This window comes from Cnephaeus nilssonii (genome assembly GCF_951640355.1).
Source record: "Cnephaeus nilssonii genome assembly, chromosome: 7".
NCBI classification, from domain to species: Eukaryota; Metazoa; Chordata; class Mammalia; order Chiroptera; family Vespertilionidae; genus Cnephaeus; species Cnephaeus nilssonii.
This window is the reverse complement of record NC_137078.1, coordinates 78,962,467-78,986,279: the sequence shown is the minus strand read 5'-3', so window position 1 is coordinate 78,986,279 and position 23,813 is coordinate 78,962,467.

Here is a 23,813-nt window from a genome sequence, read left to right as displayed (position 1 = left end):
TTGGTAAAGGTCCTTGACCAGGGCAGGAGAGACGACTTTGGAGGTGAGGGGGTGCTCTATCAGCGGGCAGTGGTCAGGGCCCTGTCTCATTTCCAGTGGCAGAGATCTGAATCAAGTAAGGGAGTGAACCATGTGAAAATGTGAGGGAAATCACTCCTGGCAGAGGAACTGCAAGTGCAAAGGCCTTGGGTAGGATTAAACTTAATGTAATATTATCTTAATAGAGATAACATTGATTTGTATCTTGAAGTAGAGGAGCTAAGAGTGAGCAGGATTCATTCATTCATTCATTCATTCATTCATTCATTCATCAATTCAACAAGTATTTAGTGCCCACTTTGTGTTGGACACTATCCTAGGGACTGATGGCTAACCTTTAGTACTCATTAGGTTTCTAAGCACTTTCCCTATATTCGTTCATTTAATCTTCACAACAATACAAGGGGTTGGAGAAGCCTGGTTAGACAGTTGGGCTCCCTTTGATTCCTCCAGACTCTTCCCATTTCCCAGCCACCTTGGGGCACCCAGTGTCTGCCACCCAGAAAGACCAGGATCCCCACAGTGGGTGAGGGGTGGGGTGTCCCTGAGAACATCCCAGCTCCAGAGTTTTTCATGTCCTGGCTCTGCCCTGCCCAGGATCAGGCCCTGAGCCTCCTGGAAGCCACCAGGTAGACTGAAGCTAGAGAGGGTGGGGTGCCCAGGTTAATCCCACCCAGCCAGGCCTGCCTCATAGCTTCCTCTCCCCAGGGGTTCCCAGCCATATCTCCCCTGTCTCCTCTCCTCCACTTCGCTCCTGGCCCCCCTCCAGCGCAGTCCTATGGGCTCTGTTCAGAGAGCCCAGTCACAGCTCAGGGCAGAGGCTCCCGGCAGGGAGAAAAGAAGGTCCCATACCTGGTGATACTGTCTCAGAGCACTGCCTGTGCTTTGCTGACTCGGTTGGAGGCAGCAGGGGCCTACTTACCCTGCCTGGCTCCCTCCGGCCTTTCCTAAGAGCATCAGTGCACAGGCCTCAGCCAGGGTGGGCTTCTTGGTTTCTGACCACCAGCCATGCCCATGGCCGGGACTTTTCACCCTCTCCGGCAGGAAAAGGGATGGGGAAGAGGAAATAGAGAACTTGTTAATTTTCAGGGGTCAGGGAAGGAGTCGGGCCCTTCAGTCTTTGGTGAACAAAGAGACCGGCAAAGGGTGTTTTCTGGGTGGGACAAAGGAAGATCTTGCACTGATGGGCTAGGCCAGTGGTCGGCAGACTCATTAGCCAACAGAGCCAAATATCAACAGGACAACGATTGAAATTTCTTTTGAGAGCCAAATTTTTTAAACTTAAACTTCTTCTAACGCCACTTCTTCAAAATAGACTCGCCCAGGCCGTGGTATTTTGTGGAAGAGCCACACTCAAGGGGCCAAAGAGCCGCATGTGGCTCGTGAGCCGCAGTTTGCCGACCTCGGGGCTATGCTAACCTGGAAATTGTGGGTCCATCTGTCTTCCTTTCCATCCATCCATCCATCCATCCATCCATCCATCCATCCATCCATCCATTGACTGAATGCCTAACACAACCATCAGTTCAGTTATTCTTATTGAGTGTGTGTGTTGGAGAGCTGGTCAGTGTTTATACGTTTGTAACGCTTCTGTGTATTTCCTCTCCCCACCTGCTTCTTAGAGAAGCTCCCTGAGGAGTGGGGGCCCCTCCCTGCAGAGCCAAGGCTCTGTCTTTGCCCTGGGGTTGTCAGCAGCTGCCTGGCTTGGCCACCCCGGGGGGCCAGGGTCGTGGGGATCTTGCCTGCTGCTCCCATCCCCGCTGGGCCAGGCCTGTGACCCTCGCTGTGACCCAGCCTGGAGGACGCTGGGCTGCCTGGCAGCCCGCCAGCGCTGCTGCAGGGGCTGCTGGCCCCTTGCCAGCACCACGCTTTCGGAGGGTGCAGTTGAGTCGCGGCACAGCCTCTCCACACTGCCGTGGTAAACAAACAGGCTGGGACCGGGGTCAAGGGGGCTGTTGTGTTGGCAAGAGGAGGAGCTCGTGGGGGCTCAGAGGGGTGGGTGGGCAAGCTCTCCTCCCTGCCCGGGGCAGGTCTGTGGGGTGGCTCTGAGCTGCCCTGGTTGGAGGTGAAACTCAGAGGAGGGGCCATAGACAAAGACCCAGATCCAGGCAGAGAGGCGTACAGAGAGGCAGAGGGATGTAGAGGTGGAGGGAGGGAAGGAGAGAGCGAGAGGACGAGGTGAGAGCAGGAAGATTCAGGGCTGGGAAGAGAAGGGGCAGGGAGGGAAGTCCAGGCCAAGGGAAGAAAGTGGTGGCCCCTGGGAAGCAGCCCTTGCACAGGCAGGAAGTCTGGAGCTTAATAACAGCCCCCTCCCAAGTGGATGGCACCCCACAGGGAACAAAACTTTTCCACTTGCTTAAGCTCATTCAGGCCTCACAATAGCAGGGCTGAGCAGAGATTGGAGTCCTCCCCCAGGATGGGGGCAGGGAGGTGCCCCTCCCTGTGGAGCAGGGGTGGGAGGGGAGCTGCAAAGCTGCACTGGAACCTGAGGGCTCGCTGTGAGCTGGGGCCCACGTTGTAGGGGGCAGAGTATGGTTTAGAGACCCGAGCCCCCAGCTGGGCCTGAGTTCCTCCAGGGACTGAAGCTTCCCCAGCTGGGCTCAGAGGCTCCTGATGGCCATGGCTGGCCTGGGCTTGGTGTTCCTGCCACCAGGGCACCATTGCTGCTCTTCCTGGGAGGAGGAAGCTGTCCGAGCGAGGAGGCCTCTCTCTCGTCCCCTTTCTCCGGGAATTGCCTTTGGTGGGAGGAAGGTGGGTGCCGTGCCCAAAGTTGTGCCTGCTCCCTGGGGGCAGCCTGCACCCAGTGGCTGGCCAGTTGGTAGCGAGTGTGCAAAGGCCAGGTCTCCTTGCTTCCACTCACTTCCGAAGGGCGGCCCCAGCCCCAGAGCTCCTTGAGAGGCTGAGAGATGGGCGGAGGCCTTTGGTGTGGCTGCCCGGGCGCCTCGGTTTCTCCCTTTGCCCAATGCTGCTTCCCTCTCTTCCTGTTGTTCCTGCAAGTGCTCGCCAATAAACTCCCTTCATGCAAATCTCACCGTCTCCGGGCATTTCCAGGGAATCTGACCTATGACACTGACTCCAACCATTGGGCCCCAGGTGGGCTCCAGCTCACCACCCCCCCCCCCCCCCCCGCCCCAATCCTTGCTTTCTTCCTAATCCTCACCCCGACCTCTAACGCTAAGCCTCTTTTTTCTGCACCTGGCAACTGCCTCTTCCCTGGTCTTCCCGTCTCTCTCCTGCCCCTCTCGAGCTGTGCTGCCCAATAGAGTAGCCACACGCAGCCAGCGGACACTCGAAACGTGGCCGTCCAAATGGTGATGAGCCGCGAGTATAGAATATGCACTGGATTTCGAAGACTTGGGATGAAAAAAAATCTCTAATATTTTTAATATGCTTTTGTTGATTTCAGAGAGAGGAAGGGAGAGACATATAAACATCAATGATGAGAATCATTGACGGGCTGCCTCCTGCACACCCCCAAATGGGGATCGAACCCACATTCCTGGGCATGTTCCCTGATCAGGAATCGAACTGTGACCTCCTGGTTCATAGGCCGATGCTCAACCACTGAGCCACACTGACCGGGCTCTAATATTTTTTTTTTATATGGATGACATATTGAGATCATAATATTTTGGGTGAAATAAAGTATATTGTTAAGATGGATTCCATCAGTTTCTTTACCTTTCTTGATGTGGCCATTGGAAAACTTTAAACGATGTGTTTTTTTTTGTATGTGGCTTATGTCATATTTCCCTTGGGCAGTGCTGCTCTGGAGTCCATTGTCCACACAGCAGCCAGAGGGAGCCTCTCACATCTCGGTTGGATCATGTCTGTCCTCTGTTCACAGTCCTTTAAATGCTCCCATCTCACAAGTCCTTGCCATGGCTTTTCAGGCCCGGCATGACTCACTCTCTTGTTTTCTTGCTGATCTTCGCCCCTACCAGCCCCCTTGTTCCCTTATTCCAGCCACACAGACCACCCTGTAAGTCCTTAAATTCGCTAAGGTCATTTCTACCTCAGGACCTTTGCACTTGCTGTTCCCTCTGCCAGGAGTGATTTTCCCACCTCTTCACATGCTCACTCCCTCATTTTTCTTTTTTTTTAAAGAATAGTTTATTGATTTTTAGAGAGAGGAAGGGAGAGGGGGAGAAAGAGAGAGAAACATCGATGTGAGAGTGAAACATCAATTGGGCTACCTCCTGTACCCACGTCCTCCATACCCCTCACCAGGGATGGAGCTCACAACCCGGGCATGTGCCCTGACTGGGAAATGAACCAGCGAACTAGCAATCTCTTCGTGCATGGGATGATGTCGAACCAACTGCGTTATCCTCTTAGTAGTCTCTGTTTTTGCAAATGAAGCATCAGAGGTTCAGAGAGGTAAAGTGATTTATCCGAAGTCACACAGTAGGTGTCCTGGGCCAGGATTCAGACCCAGATCTGTTGGACACCAAAGCTTGGGCTGTTCCTCTGCCCTCTGTGTCCTCCCACATCCCCAGGTCTCCTGCATCCCAGGCCAGAGTTTTATAGCGGCTATGGCTTCCGCAGGACCAGGCGTGCCTGAGGAGGGAAACAGCAGCCAGAGAAATGGAGGGAGCACCAGGGTCTGGCCTTGCGTGTTGCATGTACACAAAGCAAATGGGAGAAGGAAAAGAGGGGCTCCCCCGCCCCTGCCCACCGCCCAGCCAGGCAGGCCCCCAGCAGCCTGGCTCTCTCCCTCCCTGGGGGCTGGAGCTGCCTCCCCGCCTCTGCCTGCCCGCCAGATCAGGGGCAGAGCTGGCTTCATGTATTATTAATAGCACTGCCAGCCTTCCTGTTTTCACGCTGATAACCTGCTGGGGAGGGCAGGTGGGAGGGAGGGAGCAAGGTGGCAAACCCTGGAGCTTGGAGGGCCCCTCCCCCCTCAGCAAAGCAGCTCTGCGGGGGCTGGCCCAGCCCCAAGTCTCTGAAGTTGGTTTCTGGAGCTTCCCTCATCAGAGCCCACAGGAGGGGACCAGGGCCCTCAGGAGGGAATTCATGTGGGAGGCTGGAATGTGTGGTTGTGGGAAGCTCCCCTCCCTTCCTTCTCCATTTAGGATACCAAGGGTTCAAATCCCTCTGGCCTCCCCATATCCTGAAGGCCCGGGCCTCAGGGCTGTGGATTCAGGTGTGTGTGTGTGTGTGTGTGTGTGTGTGTGTGTGTGTGTCTGTGTGTATGTGTGTGTGTGTGTGAGAGTGTGTGTGTGTGAGAGAGTGTGTGTGTGAGTGTGAGTGTGTGTGTGTGTGAGAGTGTGTGTGAGAGTGTGTGTGTGTGTGAGTGAGTGTGTGTGTGTGAGAGAGTGTGTGTGTGAGTGTGTGTGTGTGAGAGAGTGTGTGTGAGAGTGTGTGTGTGTGAGAGAGTGTGTGTGTGAGTGTGAGTGAGTCTGTGAGTGAGTGTGAGTGTGTGTGTGTGTGTGTGTGTGTGAGAGCGTGTGTGTGTGTGTGTGTGAGTGTGTGTGTGTATGTGTGTGTGTGTGAGAGTGCTTGGCTCCCAAGATTCCCTGGAGCAGGGATCTCTGAGTTCCAGCCACACATGGACCTCAGGCCACCTCTGAGCTGGTCTCTCCCTGCCCCCTCCCCCATGCCTGATCTTTTCCCTTCTAGAGCCCAATTGGAGGCAGGGTACAGACAGAGTTAGCTCTGCCAGGGGTTGGCGTGGTTTGGGGGGGAAAGAGGCCATCCCCTTTGAGCCAATGGACACTTGTGGGGGCCTACAAATGCCAACTGTGCACCTCTTCCCAATTCCTTACTCAGTGATGTCACCGTGGGAGTTTGAAATAGGCCTTGGTGGGAGTACTGACTTCACGGAAATTGGCAGATGCTGCAAATCAGGGTTCACCTACCACAGAGCCCATGGCTACACTTGCTAGCACAGCCTGATCCATGGTGAAAGGCTCTGCTCGGACCTTGAACATGCCTGTACTTATTCTGCCTTTCAGCGCTGCCCAGGCTGTCCCCCGAATTCTTTTCTCTTCCCCTCTGCCTGTCAATTTTCATTAGCGATAATAAAAGCGATAATAATGATGACCAGCATTTATTGTATGCTTATTAATTATGTTCTGGTCTGTTTGAAGAGTTTTGTAAATTCACTTCATCTTGATAGCCATCCAAGGAGTAGACTATATTATTTCCATTTTAGAGATGAGGTAACTGAGGCACAGAGAGGCTGAGGAACATCTGAGGTCACACAGCTGGTAAATGGCAGAGCTGAGACCTATACCTGGCTCCGTGGACCTCTGCATGCCTGCTAAGGCTGCTTGTGGGGTGCCTCCTGCAGGAGTCTTTCTGGGGGTCCCGGCGTCCAGGCCTTCCTGGCTGACCTCCTCTGTCATCTCCCAGGGGCGGTGCATTGAACACATGCAACTGCTTTGTCCAGGTCTGGGTTTCTCCTGCCCCCAGACTGGGAGCTCCCTGAGCGCGGTGCCGGGGTCTGAGTCACCTGGTGGCCCCTGTGCCTGGCCCAGGAGCAAGCACGCAGGGCCCTTGCTGAATGAGCCACTCACACAGGTAATCGCGGAAGCCTTCGGCACAGGGCCTGGCCCATTGCACCTGCTCATATGCACACTGCTCCATGGTTACTAGAGACTAGCCCAGTGACCCACAAAGTTTGTATCAATGCTTCCCTTATGCCAGGGCCTGTGCTAGGAGCTAGGGTTACAGTGGCAAGCAAAACGGACAAAAACCTTTGCCCTTTTGGAGCTTATGTTCTAGTGGGAGAGACATACAATCACAAGATAAATAAAATATAAAGAAAGCATTTAGTGGTTTGCGCTAAGGAGAAAAAAAATAAGGCAGGGAAGGGGGATAGGAAGTATCTACCTAGGGAAATGTTGAAATTTGCTGGGCAAGGAACCTGTCAGATGCCTCTGAGAAGGTGACATTTAAGGGAGTGAGGGAATAAGCTGTGCTGCTTACTGGGGGGGAAGAGGCTTCTAAGCCGTGCAAAGGTCCTGAGGCAGGAACTTTCTGGGCATGTTGGAGCAATGACAAGGAGCCCAGTGTGCTCGGCGTGGGGTGAATGGAGGGGAAAATAGATAAAAAAGTTATTGGAGTCCAGAGTAGCAGGTGGAGGAAAAGAAAGGGCTGGTGGGGGAGGAGGCCCGGAGAAGGTTATGAGGGTCGGCAGCTTTTCCCTCTGCCCAGGGGAGGGACAGCTGTGAGCGGAGGGAGCAGAAGAAGGCTCCACTTCTGTAGCTAAAAACACTCTTGCAGCTCTTGACGGGGTCCTTGGCCCCAGGTGCAGTGTAGAATTGCCTCGGTTTCTCCTCTAGGCTCCTACCAGCTGCTCCCCTGACCTGACCACAAGCGGGTCTTGACGTCAGGGCACTTCTGCTCTCGGTTTCTGCTGCCCTGTCTGCCTGCCACCCTGCATCTCACTTACTCCATGGTCCGGTCCATGAGGTGCCAACCCCTGGACTGGCCACCCCTGAGGCTCCTGCTGTCCAGCTGCTCCCCTCGGCGCTCCTGAGGTCCAGCCTTCAGGCACAGCCTGCCCAGGAATGACGCAGCTGTCTTCCCAGAGGTAGTGAGAGACCCAGGCTCCGGAGAGGCGGGCAGCAGAGGGATGAGGTGGTGAGGATGGAGGAGTGCCGAGGGGTGGTAGTGGGTGTGGGCTCAGCGAGCACAGGGATGCTGCAGGCGTCTCGGGCGGCTGAGTGGAGACAGCGCCCGTGCAGGTGATGTGGACTGGATTTATTTGTCCAATGCGCACCCCACCCCAGGGCCCTAAGTGCTCAGCATCGTAAATAAAACCCACCTAATAAATCTCCCCTGTAAATTCCCTGCGTAGAATTTCATTACTCGTCTCGTTTCCAGTCACTAGGTTTTAGTCCAATTTGGAGTTGTCCCGATGACTGTGTAAATCACGCCTGCACTCTAGGGAGCGTGAACTCCAGGGAGAAATCACGCCTGGGCCTGTCGGGGTGACAGCTCGAGCCTGAAGATCTGGGCCCCGAGTGGTCGCCTCTGGGGTGCCGGCTGCTTGCACGGAGCTCCTGCTATTCCCCTTGACCTGGAAAAGGGACTGGAGCTAACATTCACTGAGCACCTCACATGTGCCAGGAAGTTACACACATCTAGAATCTTCACACACGCTCCACAAAGGAGGAACCACTGTCTCCGTCTTAAAGAAGGGCCTGAGGCTCAGAGAAGGAAAGCCACTTGCCCAAGGCTACGCAGCTTAGCTGGTTTGTAACGGGATAGCTTGGCTTTGAGCTCAGGTTCATCTGACTCCAAATCCACTGCACCCACTGCCTCCCAGCTGCATGGACGGAGGAGACATGGAGAGCCTAGCACAGTGCCACCTCTTCTGCGAAGCATTCCTTGGTTACTAGCTGGAGTCGATTCCTCTGTCTTCCATTTTCCCTGTATGAACTTTGAACTCTGTTGGGAGCTTTTATCACATCCAGCAGCTTTCCCAGGACTGTGCTCTCTGGCACATGGCTTCTGGAGCCTTCCTTTCACAGCCCTTGGCACACTTGTGTGTATCCAGTTCTTCCCTTTTAAGATGTAAGCTCCATGCGAGTAGTGGCCACATCTCCTTGGCTTACCAGTACGTCTCCAACATCTGGGACAACATTCAGCACATAATAGGTGATGGATTGATTTTTTTTATTGACTGGATGAATGAAACGATAAAGAAATGTAGTCACCCCAGAGGGAGGTGTTAGAGGAGATGTCAATATGTCACACTTCCACTGTGCAGGTTGATTAGACTCCCAAAGGAGGTCTGAGCTGGCTGGGAGGGTTCTGGAGCTTCCTGTGGAGGGATGGGAGGGTTTAGAACTTCCTGTGGAGGGCAGGAGGATTCTGAAACTTCCTGTGGAGGGATGGGAGGGTTTGGAGCTTCCTGTGGAGGGATGGGAGGGTTTAGAACTTCCTGTGGAGGGCAGGAGGATTCTGAAACTTCCTGTGGAGGGATGGGAGGGTTTGGAGCTTCCTGTGGAGGGATGGGAGGGTTCTGGAGCTTCCTGTGGAGGGATGGGAGGGTTTGGAGCTTCCTGTGGAGGGATGGGAGGGTTTAGAACTTCCTGTGGAGGGCAGGAGGATTCTGAAACTTCCTGTGGAGGGATGGGAGGATTCTGGAGCTTCCTGTGGAGGGATGGGAGGGTTCTGGAACTTTCTGTGGAGGGATGGGAGGGTTCTGGAGCTTCCTGTGGAGGGATGGGAGGGTTTAGAACTTCCTGTGGAGGGCAGGAGGATTCTGAAACTTCCTGTGGAGGGATGGGAGGGTTTGGAGCTTCCTGTGGAGGGATGGGAGGGTTCTGGAGCTTCCTGTGGAGGGATGGGAGGGTTTAGAACTTCCTGTGGAGGGCAGGAGGATTCTGAAACTTCCTGTGGAGGGATGGGAGGGTTTGGAGCTTCCTGTGGAGGGATGGGAGGGTTCTGGAGCTTCCTGTGGAGGGATGGGAGGGTTTAGAACTTCCTGTGGAGGGCAGGAGGATTCTGAAACTTCCTGTGGAGGGATGGGAGGGTTTGGAACTTCCTGTGGAGGGATGGGAGGGTTCTGGAGCTTCCTGTGGAGGGATGGGAGGGCTCTGGAGCTTCCTGTGGAGGGATGGGAGGGTTCTGGAACTTCCTGTGGAGGGATGGGAGGGTTCTGGAGCTTCCTGTGGAGGGATGGGAGGGTTCTGGAACTTTCTGTGGAGGGATGGGAGGGTTCTGGAGCTTTCTGTGGAGAGATGGGAGGGTTCTGGAGCTTCCTGTGGAGGGATGGGAGGGTTCTGGAGCTTCCTGTGGAGGGATGGGAGGGTTCTGGAGCTTCCTGTGGAGGGCAGGAGGATTCTGAAACTTCCTGTGGAGGGATGGGAGGGTTCTGGAGCTTCCTGTGGAGGGATTGGAGGGTTTGGAACTTCCTGTGGAGGGCAGGAGGATTCTGGAGGTTCATGTTCAAGTCTCAACTCAGTGCTGATCTCAGCCTCCACTCCAACATCAACCTGCAGCCTCAGACCTAACTTATACTCCAACTGCAGCCTTAATCCCTTAATCCATCTAAAATGTAGCCCCAGCCTTAAACCCTAAATGCTTTAGCTCTAACCTCAACCTCAATTCCAACCCATCATAGGCTCAGTCTCAATCTTAGCCCCACCCCTACTTCAATCTCAACATCCAGCTTCAGTCTGAGCCCCAACTTGGACACAGATGCAACTCCAACCAGAGCCTCAATACCAGACCTTTAGCACCAACCCCAGCCTAAGTCTAATCCCAGCACAAATTTAACCACAGTCTCATCCCTAATTTCAGCCCAGTTCCAGCTCCAACCTCAACCTCCATAGCACTAGCCTGTTCTTTGGAAAGCACCGGCTCCTCCGCAGGCGTGGGGCAGGGAGCAGCCATGGTCACAGGTGTTGGCTGCCCTGCAAGCCTGCACCCCCTCCCCCCACCTGCCTTAGAAAGGCAGGAGCTCTGTGGGCTCCTGTGGGAACTCAGTAATAATTTCTTATACCGATATCCTGGTTATAGTTTACAAACCACATCCACATCCACCGCCCACCAGACCCTCTAACAGCCTGGGAAGACATGCATTTCTGTCAGTTGTACAGGAGGAAATGGAGGTTACTTACTGCTTTAGCTGGTTTGTGGCAAAGGGGGTGCTATAACCCAGCTCTTCTGACTCTGAGTTCCAAGCTGTCCCTAGTTCTGCCCAACCTGCGACCTGCGAGGGAGATTCGAGGGCTCTTGATTCTGGTGTGCGTGTGCGTGTGCGTGTGCGTGTGTATGAACTGTAGGGGCCCCCTCCTCCCATCCCCAGCACCCTGGGTGGTCTCCATGAAGGGATATGACAGAAGCAATCTCAATGTTTCCCACCTGAGTTCAGAAGAACCAGCGAGGGAGAGACGGTGAGAGGGTGAGAGATGTTGAGGACGTCTAAGAGAGTGTGGGTGGGATTGAGGAGTTAGGGATTAGGGTCTTGGCAGGAAACAGAATTCACCTCACATGGTTTACCTGCAGGGACTGAAATGGATCTGTTACTTACAAGACATGGGTGGAGTTTAGCAAGCAACAAGAGAGGCTGGCAATCTTGGGAAGTCCTTACCACCTCTAGGGCTGATGGGCGATGGGAGGAGGGGGTGTTATTGCAGCCCAGTGAGGGCTGGTTGGGGAGGACGGAATGCCGGTGCAAGATGAGTCATGGAGAAACACAGCCCCGGCTAAAAATGTTGCCTAGGAGAGAGGGCGTGGGGAAGGAATCCCTGACCTCCCACCCCGCCTCCCTCCCTGTAATCTCCGCCAGGGCCTCCCGCCAGCTGAACCCAACCCCGCACTCAGGCTGTGGGGTCCTCTGGGGTCAGCCTCCCCAGAGGGGAGGGCTGAGAAGGGCAGGCACTGAATCTGGAGCAGGGGATCAAGTAGAGAATAAAAAACAGGAGGAGCAAAGAGACGGAGGAGCAGGTGGCCAAGGAGAGGCAGACAGGGAGGATGGTGAGAGGTGGAGCGTGTGAGAGAGGCAGTGAGAAAGGGCTCAGACTGTCTGTCTGGGCAGGTCCCCTGAACCCAGATCCGGCTCCTCTGCGTCTCCTCAAATAAACTTCTGGGAAGTGAATGCCCGAAGCTGGCAGAGTGCAGAGAAGTCAGCAACTATGTGCGCAGCAAATTCCGAGCCTCCTGCTCCCAGCTCCTGGGAGGGGCAGCAGGGCCTTGGGTGTGGGCCTCTCCCCACCGGTCCCTGTCTGAGGCTCTGACCCTGGGGAACGGCCCCGGCCATGGGCATATGCAAACAAGGGGAGACTCTCCCGCCCGCAGGCCTGAGGTCCGGGGCGACACAAGGAACTTCGAGGAGTGAAGCTCATCTCCAAGGCAGACACAAGTCTTCACATGCACGACTGGATGGCGCCCTCCCAAGTCCTCTGGGAGGCACGCTGGGCGGGGACCCGTGCTCCACTTTATAGGTGAGGAAACTGAGACTGATAGGGAAGGACTTTCCCAAGGCTGGGTTCTCAGTCAATCTAGACTGAGCTTGAACTCTGACCTCACAAGGAGTCCCAGCCCCGGCCCCAGGCTGGCCCTGAGTGGCCTCAGACGGAGCCCCATACTACCTGGGCCAGGAGGTCGGAGGAGCCCAGCCTACGCTTGAGCACTTCCGCACTTATTCTGTTGTGGACAGACCCCTAGAGTGCCCTTGAGCTTGGAATTTTCCCTAAGGAAACTTGACTAGGGGAAGATTTATGAAAACGGCTTCTTCATAAAAACACGTATTCTGTGCTGGGCACCGTGCTGAGCCCTTTGCATGAATTCTCTCATTTAATCCCTTCAACAACTTGTAAGTTTGGTACTGTCATCATCCTCACCTTCTAAATGAAGAAATGGGTCTGGGAGGTGAAACAGCTATTACAGTATCCCATAGCCAGGACATGGTAGAGCCAGAATTCAAACCTCTGGCTCTGTAGGTTTTCAGGATTATGCTACACTGCCTAACAGAGCACAGAAGTTGTGGTTCTTCCCTCTTCTTTTTAAAAACAAACACTCTACACATCTCTAGCTGGGAGGGGCCACAGGTTGGCTTGGTGGGCTCGGCTCCCAGATCTTCTGCCCTGGCCTGGGGCGTACCTGGCAAGTCCCAGCCGTGGCCTGTGACAGAGGAGACTAGAGCATGGCTCTCCCAACCCCCAGGGAAAGGAGAGGGATCCAGAGGACCCGTGGGTCATGGAAGGAACGTTCCCAGTCTTTCACAGCACAAAAGATCTGTAGTCACTCACACCTGGGCACAGTCTACCAGGTATGGGCATGTGTATTAGTCAGGGTTCTCCAGAGAAGCAAAACAATGGGATATATATATATAGATACGTAGAGACAGATTTATTGTGAGGGATTGGCTCGTGTGATTATGGAGGCCGAGAAGTTCCATGATCTACTGCCTGCAAGCAGTGGATTTGTGGTGTAAGTAAGTCACAGTCCAAGTTCGGAGCCTGTGGTGTAAGTCCTGGTCCAAGTTCGGAGGTCTGAGAACCAGGGAGCCTGTGGTGCAAGTCCCAGTGCAAGTCTGCAGGAACAGTGGTGTCTGAGGCAGGAGAAGATGGATGCCTGGGCTCAAGCCAGGAGCAAATTCACCCCTCCTCTGCCTTTTCCTTTTATTCAGGCCCTCGGTGGATTGGGTGATGCCAACCCGCATTGGTGAGGGTGAGCCTCTTTACCCTGTCTGCCAATTCAAGTGCTAACCTCTCCGGAAATGCCCTTGAAGACATACCTAGAAATAATGTTTTACCTGCTATCTAGGCATCCCTAGCCCAGTCAAGTTGACACCTAAAAGTACCCATCACAGCATGCTACACACTGTGAGAGACATGGGTCTGCCTGCCAAGAGAAGGTGCTGGGTGCGTGAGGAGCCTTCCCTCCCCTCCCAGTGCCGTGCACGGTGCGAGGCATGTGTATGACTGATTAAAGCCCCAGCTCGGACCTGTGGGGAAAAGGCATAGGCAAAGGGCACTTTCCAGGCATGTTGAACTAGGGCTGAGCTCCCCAGGTGAACCCACATCTCCTATAGCACCTCCCCCGCCCAGCAGCCCCTTCCTGGTTTCCCTGTACATCAATAACTCTCTTCTTGTGACCCTCCCCGCCAGGGGTTCCCAGGAAGGAGAAGGAGACTCAGAATCCTCACCTTTGCATCTGTAGGACAGCCTGAGATGTGAAGATGCTGAGCCCAGAGACCTGGCATCTTTGTGGTTCTGGGCAAGTCCCAGGCCCTCTCTGGGCCTGTTTCCTCTTGTGCAAAGGGATGCAGGGGGCCTCCGTGGTCCCTAGGATCCCTTCACACTGATTTTCCCACTGGCCCTCCAGCTCTGAGCCATGCAGCACCTTCTCATCTTGCTCTTGCCCTCCCATCTCCAACCTCTGTGCAGAGACTCTGGCCATGGTGCTGAAGGTGTCCATGGCCTCTACTGGTATAGGGGCTTGGAGCCCTGGAGGTGAGCAACATAGCCATCTCAGGATTTGCAATGGCAGAGGAAAACTACCCTGATTGAACATGTACCATGTACCAAGTTTTCTGCTGTCCCCTTTCCATGTATTGTCACAGCAACTGATCACAGAGGAAGAGATTATTATGGGGAAACTGAGTTTCAGGAGCTGTGGGTCCCACATCTTCCAGGAAGCAGTTGCTCTTCTGACTTGGGGTTTCAAGTAGCCCCATTGCCAGAGATGGTCCTGGGACAATTAAGGGCAGCTGAGAAAACAGTGACATGCAGAAATGGTTGATAAAACTGTGAAGGAACGTCTGTTGGCATTGGTTCTGAGCCTGCGGCCAGAGATGAATGATTGAAACACCAGGCTTGTTAAAACGAGAGCACGTTTGATTTCTCTCCCCTGCACTGCATGCGATTTCGCTGGAGGGAAGTTAGCAATCAGCTAATTGACATTGAATTAACCATGAAACTCAGCCCGTGCCTTCTCTCTGAAGCGCTCTCCAGCAAGACTTTATCAAGGCTTTGAATTATTGATTATTACTTATAGCTCTGATGGGGTGATTTCCTTTTTATTTGTTTTCATGTTGGGTGTCCTTCATAAGTGTCCCTGAGAGTGGGAGGCACCCAGACAGCAGAGTTTCTTACCACAGGAGCAGTGCGGGGAGGAGGCTGAGTCCAGAGAAAACAGGTCTGAACAGTCCATCCTGCCCCAGAGAAATACACCTGTACTTGTTAAACTGTGGAGCTTTAGTGTTTTGTTTCTGCTGCTGTTACTGTAGCAAAGCCTAGCCTAACCTGACTATTAGGGGTCCTGAGGGTTGAGGTCCTTCATGATGCCAAGTTTAGAGTCTGAATGAGCTGTGTTCCCTACCCCTGCCATTTGAACTCTACCTGTAAGGTCTCCTATTAGATGTCTATTTCAACGCCTTCAGATACTTGAATTCTTTCACAACATCTAAACCAATGGCTTTTTGGATTCTGCGTGCATATTCTTTCTACAGGAAATCCAGTCTGTCCTGAGGCAGTCTTTTAAAAAGTGTTCAGCTCTGACTTTCACCCTTGGAAGTGCCTGTGTAATGGACCACTGTCTGGGCTCTGCCCCATGGAGTCCCACAGAGCAGTTTTATTCTTCTTGTCCCACAACAGCCCTTCAAGAATCTGAAATTAGATATCCGAAGCTGCTTCTCTTCTAGATCAAACATCTTTCCAACTCTTCCTTATAAGACTAGATTTTTAAGTTCCTTCTTCAACTTGGTCTTCTCTTTTGTTGGGGGTCCAATATATTTGGGAGTATTTGAAAATACAACACCTAGAGAACTTCAGACATGGCTCACAAATGGTAGAACTGAACAGAAACATCACCTTCTTCAGGTTGGATATCAGACTTTTAATGATGTAGCTTGACTGGGATGAATAGCTTCATTTGATGGCAGACACATTTCCTCATACTTCCCAGCTTCCTTGTGGCCATATGGGACTATGTGCTAGATCCGGCCAGGGGTCTGTGAGCTAGAGTTATATGTGACACTCTGGAGTGAAACATTTAAGAGCTGGTGAGTGACATTCCAGCTCTTTTTGCCTGCTATGGTAACCTGGAAGCTATGCATTGCTGTAAGACACAAGCAGCCTTGGATCAGAGTCTCCACTGGAAAGAAAGCTGTCCTGAAGGGTTGCTGGGCTCACAGTGGACTTTGTATGTGGAGAAATAAACTTCTCTCTACCCTGCTCCCATAAATAAACTTTTCACGTGTTAAGTCACTGACATTTGTGCTGTAGTGGTTGCTGTTACTGTAGCACAGCCTAGCTAAACCTGACTAACAGGTCCACCATCCTTCTCGCTCATACTGGGCTGTAAGTCTCTCTCATCACCCATGTAACACCTCAGGTGAAACCGTCCCTCTTCAACTAGACTTTGCCGTGATTCGATCTATCCACTTTGAGCTCCTTCAGGTTATGAGCGTGTTTTGTTCTTTGTATCTCTCCCAGGGCTGGTCAGTCACACAGAGGGCATTAGAAGGAAGAGGGTAAGAAAAGGAATTCTGGGCCCATCAAGATGTATGCAGAAAATATCCTCTTTGGAATGAGGCAGTCTGGACTCAAATCTCTACTTCCCCTGGTGACCAGCTGTGTGCCTCTTGACTAGTTATTCATTCTCTATGAGTTCCTATCAAATAGAGGTAGTAGTCCTAGTCCGTCAGAATTTGGGAATATACTAATCTTATATAATAAAAGGCTAATATGCAAATTGTCCCCTTGGGAGTTCAACCGACCGGGAGTTCAACTGCTCGCTATGACGTGCACTGGCCACCAGAGGTGGTGTGGGATGAAGGAAGGCCCAGCTGGCACCCAGCAGCCGGGGGAAGGAAGGCCCTGATCAGTCCTGATGGCTGGCCAGGCCCAGGGACCCTACCTGTGCACGAATTTTGTGCACCGGGCCTCTAGTATATTTTATAAAAGATGCCTGGCACACAGTGTTTGCTGTAGATAGTGCCAGATGTCATCATCCCCGTCATCATCAGTGGGATCAGGGGAAGTTGCAGCCCCCCTCCATCCATTTGGGAAGCAGAGAGGAGGGTCATCCAGGAAGGGGCTTAGCCCAAGCTGGTAACAGGTGGAGATTTCACAGATGGAGGATCAAGGAGACCCTGGTGGGTTCAGGGCCAGACATCCTGGCCCAGCCCTTTGGCAGCACCCCTCCGAGGATGCTCACCTCCCCCCACCCCAGGCCTTCCTTTCTTTCCTCACTGGACTTTCACTCAACAGATATGTTCTGGCATGAGGTGCAGCTTGTCACATCTATCTGGTTGGTTCCTCTGGCACAACTGTGCTTGGTTCCAGCAGAAACCTGGGCCAGGTGATACGATGGTGAAGAGCCAAGTCTCTCTGCCGGCAGGTGTTCAATGTGCAGGGAGGGTGGGCAGCCTCTGGACAGATGCCGCAGTAGAGACGGACCACACACGTGGGCAGATGTCATCTAAAGATGAGGTCGGTGTGCCATACACACGGGTCACCCCAGACAAACGTCACTGCCAATGCACATCATGACTGATAATGCCCTTGAGGAAGAATAGAGAGGGAGCTTATATTTTTTGAGTTATATGTACAAGCTTTCACTGATATCTAATTTAATCCTCCCAATTCCATGAGATAAGGATTGTTATTCTCATTTGAGAGAGAAGGAAACTGAGGCTTAAAAAGTGTGTGAGCTGGGGACTGAGTCCAGGTTTGTTGACTTCAAAGCCTGTCCTCCTTTTAATCACCACCTGCCCGCCCCCAAGACTTGTCCTCTGCTCAATCTTTCACTGCCCTTCACCTTGACAAATGCAGTTTCCTTTGCTCTCTAAAATAGTTCAGAATCACCAGACACTGAGGTGTGGTCTGATCCTCAGTTTCCCTTCCTAAAAATGGGGATAATAATAGCAACTCCCTCTTAGAGTTGTTCTGGGGATTAATTGAGTTAACATACATAGACCATTTAGCACAGAGTTCGCATTATATATTTGTCATTAACATACTAATAGCTAACATATATGGAATACTATGTTTACTATGCCGCAGGCGTGGTGCTAAGTGCTTGGTTCATTTTATTTAACCCTCAAATAGACCCTTGGGACAGGCGTTAGTACCCTCATTTTCTGCGGGGGAAATTGAGGTTGAAGAGAAGTTAAGTGAATTACCCAAGTTCACACACTGGGGAAGTGGCCATGCAGGAGCCTGAGTCTTGGTCATCTGAGGTCAGAGTCAAGGAATAATACTAACCTAGGATAACTTCCATGAACCGAGTGGTTAGCACATGCCAGGCACTGTGCTAATATGTATGTAATCTCAGTCTGCAAAATTGTCCCCCATGAGGCAAGTTCCATAATGAACTGGATTTTTAACATATGAGGTTGAGAGTAAGTATAAGTAGATAACTTAAGATCTCACAGCAAGGAAACTGCAATGTGGGCACCCGAGCCCAGGCTGCTGACCGCCCTGGCACTTAGCCATGTAATCACCTTAGTATCTGGGGAGATACAGGTATGATATATCCTGCCACTATAATGTGATGCTTGGATCAAAAACTGCTTACAAAATACATACTGGAAACAAAAGGACTCAGGAAGTTTTATTTATTTTTTAAATTATTTTTAAATTTTTATTTATTTATTTTTTAAAATAAATCTTTATTGTTCAGATTATTATAATTGTTCCTCTTTTTTTTTCCCCCATAGCTCCCCACCACCCGGTTCCCACCCCACCCTCTGCCTTTACCCCCCCCCCCAACTGTCCTCATCCATAGGTGTAAGATTTTTGTCCAGTCTCTTCCCAAACCCCCACCACCCCTTTCCCCCCCCGAGAATTGTCAGTCCACTCCCTTCCTATGCCCGATTCTATTATATTCACCAGTTTATTCTGTTCATCAGATTTTTTTTTCTTTATTGATTAAGGTGTCACATATTTGTCCTCATCCCCCCATTCCCATCCCACACCCCTCCCCACGGATGCCCCCACCCCCCTGTTGTCCTTAACCATTGGTTAGGCTCGTATGCATGCACACAAGTCCTTTGGTTGATCTCTCCCCCATACCCCCACCCTCCCCTACCCTCCCTCTGAGGCCCGACAATCCGATCGATGCCTCCTTGTTTCTGGGTCTGTTCTTGTTCATCAGTCTATGTTGTTCATCATTTCCCCTATATGAGTGAGATCATGTGTTACTAGAAATATACTTACAAGAACCGAATGTGAGACGAGCAATAATAGTTATGCTGACAGGCAAATGAATCAGTCTGTAGTGAGTTTCTTTCTGGACCAACAGTTCTTTTGAGACCCAATTTCAATGTCCACCAGTTCCTTATGTGTACATGTCGGCACTGACTTTTCAGCTCTGGATGGTGTACAAATGGTGGTAATGCAGGTCCGACTCCAGATTTTTTATTCACTTGATTTTTAGATTCACTTGTTGATAGGTATGTATTTGTTGTTCATAATTTTTATCTTTACCTTTTTCTTCTTCTTCCTCTTCTTAAAGAATACCTTTCAGCATTTCATATAATACTGGTTTGGTGTTGATGAACTCCTTTAGCTTTTTCTTACCTGTGAAGCTCTTTATCTGCCCTTCAATTCTGAATGATGGCTTTGCTGGGTAGAGTAATCTTGGTTGTAGGTTCCTGTTATTCATCACTTTGAATATTTCTTGCCACTCCTGTCTGGCCTGCATAATTTCTGTTGAGAAATCAGCTGAAAATCGTATGGGTGCTCCCTTGTAGGTAACTAACTGTTTTTCTCTTGCTGCCTTTAATATTCTCTCTTTGTCTTTTGCTCTTGGAATTTTAATTATGATGTGTCTTGGTGTGGTCCTCTTTGGATTCCTTTTGTTTGGGGTTCTGTGCGCTTCCTGGACTTGTAAGTCTATTTCTTTCACCAGGTGGGGGAAGTTTTCAGTCATTATTTCTTCAAATAGGTTTTCAGTATCTTGCTCTCTCTCTTCTTCTGGCACCCCCATAATTTGGATGTTGGTACACTTGAAGTTGTCCCAGAGGCTCCTTATACTATCTTCATATTTTTGGATTCTTTTTTCTTTTTGCTTTTCTGGTTGGGTGTTTTTTGCTTCTTTGTATTTCAAATCTTTGACTTGATTCTTGCGATCCTCTAGTCTGCTGTTGGATCTCTGTATATTATTTTTTATTTCAGTCAGTTTATGCTTAATTTCTAGTTGGTCCTTTTTCATATCCTTGAGGATCTTGCTAAATTTATCGGCATTTTCTATAAAATTTTTGAAAAACCTTATAACCATGGTTTTGAAACCTATATCCAGTCGTTTGCTTTCCTCCATTTCTTTCATTTGTGACCTGTTTCTTTGTCTCCGCATTTTGGCTGCTTCCTTGAGTTGATAGAGTGGCTTTGTGTGCTAGGTGTCCTATAGGGCCCAGTGGCTCAGCCTCCCCAGTTACCTGAGGTGGACACTCTTGGTGCACCCCTTTGTGGGCTGTGTGCACAGTCTTGTTGTAGTTAAGCCTTGATTGTTGTTGGTATCACTGGGAGGAATTGACCTCCAGGCCAATTGGCCGTGAGGATCAGCTGTGTCTATGCTGGGAGAACTTCTGTGCTGGAGACACCCTTATGAGACAAGACTTGCAAAAGCCTCTGTGCTCAGCTTGGATGGGGTGGAGTCTCAGGGAGGAGCAGACAGCAATGGTTTCCCGTCAGCCCTGCCCTAAGAGGCCCCTGGGTCTCAGTGTCCCACGGTAATCACTGCAAGCACCTCTGAGAGAAAGCCGCCCTTGAGTTTCGCCTGCTGCCAGACAGTCCAGTTTCTACCCGAATGAGTCTGAGTCCCCAGAGTCTCTCTCGGAACTGGAGTTCAGAGCAGTGGGGAGCTTTTGTCTCCCTCCTGATTGAGAAAGCGAGCCGCGTACTCAGTTCCCAGCCCTTTCCGGGTGTGCGCCTCTGTACCTCTGCCTTCTGCAGCTCCTCTGAGTCTCAGTGTGCTTTTCTCTTTCCTTCTAGTTGTAGAATTTCCACTCAGCCAGCTTTCCTGTGGTTCTGGATGATGTCTGTTTTGTCTTTTAGTTGTAGTTTTGAAATTGTTGTGCGAGGCAGCAGTTTAGGTGTTTACCTATGCCGCCATCTTGGTTTCTCCAGGACTCAGGAAGTTTTAAAGGAAGGAATCCATAAGGATATATTAGGCAAAGGCCAAAGCAAAAGAGGCAGGCGTTGAGTTGCTGGCCCTCCAATGGCTCCAGGTGATTTGAGCAGGTCACAACCAGTTTGATTCAGCTTCATCCAGTCTTGGCCAGCTCCACACATCTGAGCCGGCACCGACAGGCCTGGCTTGATTTGAGCTGGCTTGAATCAGTAAGATCTAGTGGCAGCCATCTGGAATCGGCCTGAACTGGATTGACCTAGTTTAAGCCCATTGGTCTCTTCAGCTTGACGTCCCGTCCAGCCTTAGAGTTTTGACTCCCTGTGGCCATTTTTTTCTTGGACTCCCTGATTGGATGGCTTTGGTTGGGACATTAGTGAGCAAGAAAGTGTAAGTTAATGATTAACCTTCCAGGGGCTGGCTCTTGGACCCTTGGGCGTCTGCAGCTGGAAGACGTCTTGGCTGCTGGGCTCTGGCTTGGCCAACTCTTCAGTTTCTCTTCCCACTCTGTCTCCGTGGAATCCCTTTCCCGCATGCTCTCCCCACCCTTTCCTGTCCTAGACTTTTCCTTCGATTTCTTTCTGAAGGTGCAAACCCAGGGGATCCAAATGTCCTTGAGTGTAGGGGCTTGTCTGGGATGGCAGGGCTCACGTGTGGATGGATTACAGGCTCACCCTGTAATGGGTGACTGGAGCGTGCTGCTCACTTCCTGCTCAGACCCTGAAACAGATGTGACTTGCACCACTACGCTGGCAATTCAATTAAACATTGATGTGCGTGGGGGCTGGGGAGGAAGGTGGGCAGAAAGGGCAGGTGCTGCTGGCTAATGGGATGCCACCTCGCATCATCATCCCATAGGAATCATGCCCCTTCAGGAAATGAGAACCAAACAGGCCTGGGGACTGAACCTCTACGTAGCCGGATCCCTGCCCTGGGCTTCCTGCTCTGCTCCCAGCTGGGCTGGGTGGTGATGGAGCCTCGGGACTGGTCAGACCCAGGAAGAGACAGAAACCTAGCACCAGCTGTCTCCTGGGGCTGACGGTCCCTGGGACAGGCGCCTCCCCTTCCCTGTGAGTGCCGTGCCTCAGGCTGTGAGCACGTTGGTTAGAGAACAGGGACGGCCACCTCCTTGGAACTAGGAGGAACTTGGCTAACACACTTCCTCACGGTCACGTGGAGACTTGCAGCAGGCCCAGCCCGCTCCTCCCGCAGCCATGGGATCCATTCTGTGCACAGAGAGGGAGCAGGGTAGAGAGAAGGAGGGTCTTTGCCTCCCGGCCAGGGCTGCTCTGCCGTGCTTTGCGCCAGCCTGCACCTGCATGAGGGCAGGCTCTGCTCCTGAGCACAGTCCTCCAGTTGTCTCCCCTACAGCTCTGCCCTGCCACCTCCACTTGTCATGAAGCAGGCCAGGCCGGGGCTCTCGGGACCCCAGAGCATACTTCCTATCCTTTCTGTGGGTTCCAGTTCTCCAGGTCATGTGAAGAGGGATGGGGGCCACAGAGAAGGGGGTGATGGGTTATGCATGTTAATCAATGGGGGGAGGCTCTGAATGAACTATGTCGGGGGTCCACTCTGTCCTGAGGTCAAAGACTGACCTCAGGTGCTCAGGGGACCAACTGAGCTTGGAAACAACTGTGCCCACTGACTGCTGACCGTGCCTAAGGACCACATGTGCCCAGGAACCAGATATCCCGGGAATGACTGTGCCCAAGGAGCCCTGTGCACCAGGGCTGATGATGCCCAGGAGCACTGTCCTCAGAAACCCTTTAAGTACTCACTGTGTCTGGACTGGGGCTCACCTGTACCCCGGGACGGACTTTGCTTACTCTGACCACCCAAGGGCTCACTGGCCCCCGGGGCACGCACCCCAGGGACTGATTACGCCAGACAATGTCTATGCTCAGAGGCGGACTGTACGTAGCCGGACTGTGCTCAGAGACCGTTTTGGGAGCAGCTGTGTTCAGAGACTAGCATTGCCAGTGACCAATGATGTCCAAGGACAGCTATACGTGGCAAACCAGCTGAGCCCAGAGACTGCCCTGCCTGGGGCTGGACGAGGCCCAAGGATGAACTGTATCTGGAGATCTAAGACCCACTGTGCCCAGGTACCAGCCCTGCCCAGGGACTCTGGGGGGAGGCAGAGACTCCTCTGCAGGAAGTAGAGTCATGCCTGGCGTAGCGCTGCCCAGCTGCATGGCGCCACGCCTGTGCGAGGGCCTCTGGCAGCAGCTCTTCCTCTGGGACAGTGGGCGGGGACCCCCTGCTCTCAATGCAGGCAACCTCAGGCTCCCCATTTTGGAGCCCGGTGACCCGAGAAGGAGAGGACACAGAGCTATTGAGCACCTATTGTGTGTCAGCACCGGCCTGGTCCTTCCTTCTCATTATGTCGTTTCATCCCGGGAGCAACCCATGAACGGAGGTTCTCAGAGGTGGAAATTCTTTTCTGGTCTTTCTGACTCCAGAGCTCTTAGCCATGCTGTATTCTGCCCGTAGACTGTGAGCTTCCCATAATCCACATTGCCTTCCCTGAGAAGAGGGAGACATTGGGGCCTCTCCCCATCTTACAGAACAGGAAACGGAGGAAGGAGCAGACCCAGACTCAAGTGTGCAGTTGGCAAGTTCAACCTGCTCGTGCCAGTGGCCCTGACTTCTCAGGCTGGAGAAGGGCACTTGGCAGGCCTGGGAGGAAGGGCTTCCTGCGGGCTGCATTCCTGGTTGCTGTCTTGGAGGCGAACAGCCGGGGTGCGGAGGCCGCCTGTCTCCTCACAAACCCCCTTTCATGATGCTCAACAAGGCTGCTTCAGAGCCCGGACTCGGCTGTGCAAACACGCACATCTGGGCTGCTGGCTGGAGCTGGGCAGCGGAACTCCCCCACAGCTGGCCAGCTGCTCCTGACCTTCTGGACAAAGGAAGCTTTAGCTTCCTCCTAGGGAACTTGGGGCTCTGGAGGATACAGCCCTTACCCAACCCTCCACGGGGACAACGTCTGGCTGCCGCCTGTCATTTTCATCAGGACTGGAACTCTGACGCTGACAGCATTTCCTGCTGAGGGCATGCCCCTCTTCTCCCTCTAGGGCAACACCCAGCCAGACAGGGGGAAGCAGAACAAAGGCTGCGGGCAGAGAGGGACTTGAGTTGTGGGCACAGAAGCCTCTGAGCAGCCGTCGCTGAAGTCTAACCCCCATCCTCATGGAGCTTATAGCTTCATGGAGGAGAAAGTCACAATGAAATAA